General features: G+C 38.4%; 1 protein-coding gene across 1 annotated transcript in view; it reads right to left on the reverse strand.

The window, feature by feature from the left end:
- Positions 1-7,550, reverse strand: part of KCNJ16 (potassium voltage-gated channel subfamily J member 16) — a 108,321-nt gene that overhangs the window by 61,459 nt on the left and 39,312 nt on the right. The gene's annotated exons all lie outside the window — the stretch shown is intronic.

Here is a 7,550-nt window from a genome sequence, read left to right on the forward strand (position 1 = left end):
AATTACCTTGGACCACCAGAGGCCCGAACCCAAGAGAGCCTTGAAGATTACAGGTCGCTAGCCCCATACCACCTACTATTCCCTGTTTTTACATTTCCAAGTCTCAGCTGCTCCATCCTACTTCTGACTCAATTAAAGGGCCATTCATAGAAGACAGAAGATATCTGGAGTATGGAAATGAATCAGTTTGTCTTATTGAGAAAGTTTAAAATCTAGAACAGCTAGACATACTGTACCACGGATTTACTAGAGGACCGAGCATCACCAATAACCCCTCCCTTCTTCCCATGCAAAAGGCACCCTTCCCCAGCACACTGTGGAATTATGATCATTTACACGCACAGCTCTCTTCCCCGTCACACTGTGAATTTCTCAAGGTCCTCTCTCCATCATTTTGGCTTCCACCACTCACTTCCCTCTGTCTCTCTAATTCTTCATGGTAACTGAGAGCTCGTAGGCATTCCAAACTGGCTTTTTAAATACATGTAAAACTGAATGAATACATGGCCTCTGGCTGTCCTGCCTTGTCCTTAATATGGCATATGCTATTTTGCACCTACCCTTTATCAGGAAGTAGGAAGGCAGCATGAGATATGATTACTCCCTCCACGTGATCTTATTTACTCTTTCTCCTGTACCGTCAAGGGACGGTGTCAGGCTCCCTGCTTGCCTTTGACCGCGTTCTGCAGCCGGCCCCAGCTCCTCAATGCGCCCCATCACGGAGATGCAGCTTCCCACTCAGGCTGCATTGCTGCGAGAGATCCTGTTAAAAACGACCTTAACTTTTTTATCAACCCTTTCCAAAATTAAGTTTCTTTGCAAACATGTGAAGTTGATCTTGGGATTCAGACAGAAAAACAGAATGACATCTAAATCAATGGTTGTTCACGGAGATTAGATACCTTTCGAGAAGTTTTTTTTAATGAAATGACTGAAGTTTCCTTAGAATCTTGGCTGATATATTTTAAATAACTTTCACTACTGCAGCCATGATTTATGTGGAATTGATTAAATAGTCTAGATTTTTCAGAGTCAATCATTCCCATTTTTTCAGGAATTCCCAAGAAAGAAAAATGCAGAAGTCAGAGGTCAAAGGTTAGAGGTCATGGTAAGAGGGAGAGGCCCACAGATCCGGTTTCAAAGCTCCCCCTCTGAATGTGATATATCTACAACAGGGGAATTGCCTCTAGAGAAGAAATAAGCTTCTAGAAAGCCAGCTGAAAAAGAGAAATACAACTCCAAAACGAAGTTGCCTTTTCAGCTTCGAGGCTTAACTAATAATTGAGTGTTTTTATGTCTTCGACATTAGGTGAAAGGATATGGTGAAGCTGCATTTAAAGTTTTCTCTAATTGAAAAAGAATTTAATTGCTGATTTAAAATTCAAGGCTACGATACTGCCAAAAGGCTTGGAGAGTAATATAAAAAGGGTTTATTCAGCTTCTGCTCATGCGCGGCCCAGCAATTTCAGCAGTGAAAGCTTGGGACACATCAGTAAATCTCCTATTAGCTGAAGAAATGTGCCTCGAGCAAGGCGAAGGTAACACCTGCCTGATGTACTGGCTTTCTGCTGGTGTGCCGCGTTTAAGAAAATAGTTTCAAGGATTTGCCTCTGGTAAGCGAGACTCACTGAGAGAGCCATGAATCTCAGAGTTTATAAGTCTAGAAATCTTCTGCAAAGTAAGAGTCACCTTTAGAGGTTTAAGAGCATTAAACTACCTGAGCTGTGTTTCTTATAGCACAACATCACCGGGTCTTCTGCAATATTAGGATGAAAATATATCAGAACAAAAGATAAAATAACTATCTGAGGGACTTTGGAGAAATCACAGGTTCCATCACCTGGAGACTAGTAATGGTAAATTTACCAAAATAAACAAACAAACAGCTCCAGACCTCACTTACTTAGGCTGGCATATTATCCTCTGATTCCTTAAATGCTATTCCGTTCATTTCTTTGTCAACAGGTACCTCTACTTAAAAATCCTTCAGAGACAAAGAGGTAATTTGCCCTTAACTCTCCCAAATGTTGTGGTATCCAGTCAACATGTATTTATTGAGCATCTACGATGCATCCCAAGCTCTTTTAGGCTCTGTGGGTATCCCGAAAAAGAGATGCGACACCTTGCTCTGTAGAAGATGACATCTCAGTGAGGAGACCGAGCAGCACAAGAAAAGCAGTGCACAGGTGAAGATGGGAAGCGCTACAAAAGGGGAAGGAACGGATGTCCGGAGGAGGGCGCCCACTGCGTACGGGGGAGTCGGGTGCACCACACCGGAAATAACAGGGCCTGTGGAAAGGAGATGGGGGTGAAGACAAGAATGAAGAAGGAGAGGGAGCCACGTGGCAGAAGCAACAACAAATAATGACTACCATTTGCTCTATCTGGTGCATTTGTAATTAAAAAAAAAAAAAAAGCATCGCACATACATTTTCCGGAATATAAGGTGGGCGCTTTATCGGATTTGCCCATATCATTGTCTTATTCACTTAGTTCTTGGATATAACGTAACCCACTTCACTCTTAACCTATAAGAGTAGTGCCTAGGACTGGAGAGAGAAATCTAGCCCCGCTAATGAGATGGATGGACCAAAGGATTACCTTGCGTTTTGGAAAACTACATATTACATGGCTTCTTTGGTTGTATAGTGATCTTTACCCTGTGGGGCTCTAATCTCAAATAAGAGATGGTCTCCCTTCCTTGAAAGTTACATTAGCATAGCGGTAGCAAACTGTCAGGACATTTTCTGGCAAGATTATTTCCGAGTGGATGATGTTTTGATCGTTCTGAATAACCCATTATTTGATTGACAACAGCCAATCACACTGAGTAGTTGCACATGTGAACATGATGGGGGGAGGGGCATGCAGCTGCACATTTTGTCTGTAAAGTGGTATAGACGGATATCATAGTATTTAGCAAGGACAATAAGGAGAGAAAATGAAGAGCTCTAGCACATAGTTAAATACCTAAAAGTCAGTAGTACATTATTAATTTCTTCTTGTGGAGAACAGAGCGAAAAACCTTTGAGGAAGCTGCAGCTAAGGCTGAAAACATGCAGGAAAACTCAGATGTCTTCTTCTGGGGTCCAGGGGCCTTTCCATGACAGAGAGTGTTATTCCTGGTCATGTTTCTCAAGCTCTGATCTGAACACAGCGTTTCTTCCTCAAGATAAACCAAGGGATTCTGTGCAACATTCCAACACTCAAACTGGTCTTTTCCCAATTTTCAAGAAAAATACACAATGACAAAACTAAGTCAGTTAGTGGGAATATCTCAACTTTAGTTTATTCCTCTTTTCCTTGAAATACGATCTGCAGCCAATTTTCTGCTTTTCTTTTCAATCTTTCAAAGTAGATTTTTACTTACAAATTATAAGGGTTCATTAACGATAGACATTTTTCCTGTCTATGTTAGCGCTAACCAACCAAAAGCAATATTTGGAAGAAAAAACTATTTCATCCATACAGCCACAATGATAGAATATATTTAAGAATTTTGTTAACATCTAATGTATGTGATTATGGAAAAAATTACTTAATTTCTGAGTTTCTGAATTTCACTGTTAATGGGAATAATGAAAAATCTTTCTGTTACAGTCTTGGGCATTAAAGGTATTCATACGTGTAAAGTTCTTAGAGTAATGTCTTGCACAGAATTAATTTTCAATAAGTATTATCTGTTTTTTTTACATGATATGGGAAGTGGTAAAACTCCACTGTATTATAGAGATGTCAATTCTCAAGTTATTCTATAAGCATCATTTACTTCTGTTCTGAATTCAAGTAAGAGTGATTCTTTTTTGGAAATTTACAACATGACTATAAAATGCAACTGGGAGAATAATTTATGACGATGTCTAAGAAAAAAATGGGAAATCAGAGTAATGCAATGAGTTGTATTATTGGATGTATAAATATTATAAAGTCACAATAATTAAGTCAGTGATGAAGAAGCCAGAATAAACCAGCAGATAAATTTAAGACAAGGTTCCCCAGAGGCAGATCCTAAAAGTGTGTAAAAGCAAAATAATTGACAAAGGTCAAAGCACAAACTAATGAAGAAAGAATGTATTATTCAATAAAAATATTAGAATAATTGGCTAGCTATTTGGAAAATCAATTTAGAGCCTGTCTTCCTGCTTCACACCAAAATATCACCCAGGGAAATTAAAAAAACAAAACAAAACAAAAAAAAACTACAATAATGTTAAAAGAAAATATAGATAAAAATGTATTTGATCATCACATAAATAATGAACATTTAAATAATGAAAGAATTGTGCCTTTGTTATCATTGTCATGGGTAGTATTTATTAAATATTTATTATGTGTCAGGCGATTCACAAAGTGCTTTACGTATTTTTCTCAAAGCAACAGTATGATATGGATAGACTTCTTGACTCCATTATAGAAATATGGGAGTTGAAGCACAGGAAACCTAAGTGAAGTCACATGGCCAAGAAATGGCAGAATCGGTATGAACCTAGGCAGTCTGATTCTAGAGCCTGTGCTCATAGATTATTTATATATAAATATTAAATAAAATTAAGAAAGAAAAAAGAAATGGTAAAAAAATTAAAAAGAAAACAGATGGGAGAAGTGATAAAAACTTTGAAACAGAAAAAATACAAATGGATAATAAACTTGAAAATAAGTTGAACTTCTATAATCAGTTGCATACACATAAAATGAATACACTTACTTAGACACTTAAAAAAAATCCCTGTAGCTTTCTTGGTTTTCCTTCACAAATTGTACTTAAAACTAGTAAGATCTTGGGGAGGCATCAATTAGATATAACACCAAACTGCTTTCCACAAATAACACACCAATTTACACTTCCCAAGAGTAGCAAAAGAACTGGAGGCTTTAAAAGTATTTATAGTTTTTGACCTAGAAATTCTACTTCTAGGAATCTAAGGAGAATTTTGGAAATACAAAGTTTCTTCAGAGATGTTTCTTTAACATTGCTTTATTAGAATAAGGAAGTTTTTGGAATAATCTAAATGCCTAACAATAAGAAAATGGTTGAGTAAATTAAGGGATATCTATGAGATATCAGAATGTAATAGACTCTAGCTCAGGGGTCAGCAAACTATGGCTGTGGGCTGAGTGCAGCCTACTGCCTGTTTTATTTTTTCCTGATTTTGTCAATAAAGTTTTATTGGAACACAGCCACATTCTTTCATTTACATATTATCCATGGTTCTTTTCATGATCCAAGGATAGAGTTGAGTCATTACTGCAGAGACTATATGGCCCTGAAATATTTATTCTCTGGCCCTTGACAGAAAAAGTTTGCCGTTGCCTGTTGTAGCCAGTTAATTAAGTTACATTTATAGAGAATACAGGTTTATAAGAAATTTTTAGTGATAAGGTTAAATGTAAATTTTTAAATCTTAAATGAATAAGAAACAAATGATATTTATTCTGGTCTGTTAACACAACAGTTACTTTCAAATAATGATGCTACTAATTATAAAGATATGGTACATCACAACAGTCACTTTTAAAATGGAGTGGATCTATATTATGAGTTTAGACTCATTTGAACTGAAATAATCTTTTTTTTTTTTTTTTTGGTAAATTCTTTCCTACTACTAGTAATTCCTACAAAGTACATTATATCTTTCTGCCTCTACACAACTCATGCGGCACAAACATGAATCTGTGATAATTTATGAAACTTCAGTCCCAAAGGCGAAGCAAGGCCACAGCCAATGATGATATCATCTGTCATCTATTTTACCCTTAAAGGGCAACGTTTCCCCGCAACTGACTTCTTGATCCAATGACTATACTTTTTCACAGTACATCAAAATCTAGAATTAGCTGACTGACCTACTGGGTAACCCTCACCTGGAAAATTCAGTCAGTATACTACTATATCTGTTTTTAGGATCTTAAGAAATTGCAAAGATAAGTACAGACCTCCCTAACTGCTCCCTCTGAAAACAAACAGTGCCGTCCAGTTAATAAATCACCAGGAAGGAGATGACAGCACAGAAATCTGTGTTCGAGTCTCTGCTGCCTTTGTGTGGCTCAGAAATCACGAGCACCTGATAGTGGTTTCAATGCTCTCCCAACGGGGAGGGCAATTCCCAGGCCCAGTTTCTCCCAGACAGAACACTGTAGAGACCGCATCTCCGAAGCAAAGAGGCCTGTAGACTTTCCAAGTGGACCCAGGGGCGGTACAGACAGAACGTTTATGAGAATTATATAACACACCTTCCAATAAGGGTAACTAACTACTTTTTAAAAAAAATTTAGAGACTACACATAGGCTCAGACCCAAGAGTATAGTGATCGAGTTCTAGAGTTTCTATTAAAGAACTGCCTGTTTCAAGAGGTGCATGCACGTGTTATTTTCAGTTGCTTCCATTCGCTGAACTAAGAAACTAAGAAAATCAAAATTGGCTGTGAATCCAAATCCTACTTCTGGTATCAACTACAGCAGTCATAGTTGGAAATAGGTCTTACATTATATTTACTTAGGCGATGGGTACGTCTCAGACCTGGTTCTTTTTTCAAAAACAATGTAGACAACACTGAATGTAAAGTTTATGTTGTTGTTATGGGGTTTGCTGGCCTATTTAATTTCTGAAAATAAGCCTCCAAACTAGCCTGCCTTCCTTTAAATACATTTGTACATTTAATAGGTTACAGATACGATGATACGCCTGGTAAATAAGTTGCAATCTCGGTTCTTAGGAAACTCAAAGTCCACAATGAGAGTGAACAAGTAACGGAAGAGCGAAGAGGCTGATGAGTGACAGCCTGCTGTACACACAAGACTAAAACGAGAGGTGGAGAAAGTGTCACGCAGGTAACTAGGTGGATCTCGAGGATAATGAAGGAGTTCTCTGAGTAGACAGGATGGGAAGGTTCGTTTTAGGTAGAGGGAATCCGTGTACAAAAGCACAGAAGCATGAACGGCTGCAAGGAGCCAGATTCTGTGGGCACGTGAAGAACACAGGCTGGGCCCGGAGAGGCAGAAACCTGTGATCACAAACCCATCCTCCAGGCAGTGGGAAACGCTGTTCTAACACTGCAGGAGGATCGATCAGGAGACAGTGTAGAGGATGGATCTGAATATCCAGACGGACAAGAATCGTGGTCAGAGGCCAGCAGGCTACCACGCCCATAACAGAGAAGAGAAATGAGCAGGAATGAAAACGAGAACTCTTTACCACAATGCCATCCAGTAGAAATATGTGTCAGCCACATATGTAAGTTCCAGTTTTCTAGGAGCCACATTAAAAAGGTAAGGTAAAACACACAAAAATCCATTTTAATGATATATTCTGTTTAACCCAATATATCAAAAATATTATCCTTTTCACATGTAATCAACATAAAATTTTTTATGCGATATTCCACATTCTTTTCTGGAACTGTTCCTGAAATCCAGCATTTATTCTGAATTCATGGCACATCTCAGTTTTGGCTGAGCACGTGCTGAGGGTTCAGTCACCACACGCATCAGTGGCTGCCGTCTGGCCAGTGCACATTTGATAACACGGTCTGTCAGCTCAACTGCCACCTGG

Source organism: Pteropus vampyrus, unplaced genomic scaffold, assembly GCF_000151845.1.
Source record: "Pteropus vampyrus isolate Shadow unplaced genomic scaffold, Pvam_2.0 Scaffold169, whole genome shotgun sequence".
Taxonomy (NCBI): Eukaryota; Metazoa; Chordata; class Mammalia; order Chiroptera; family Pteropodidae; genus Pteropus; species Pteropus vampyrus.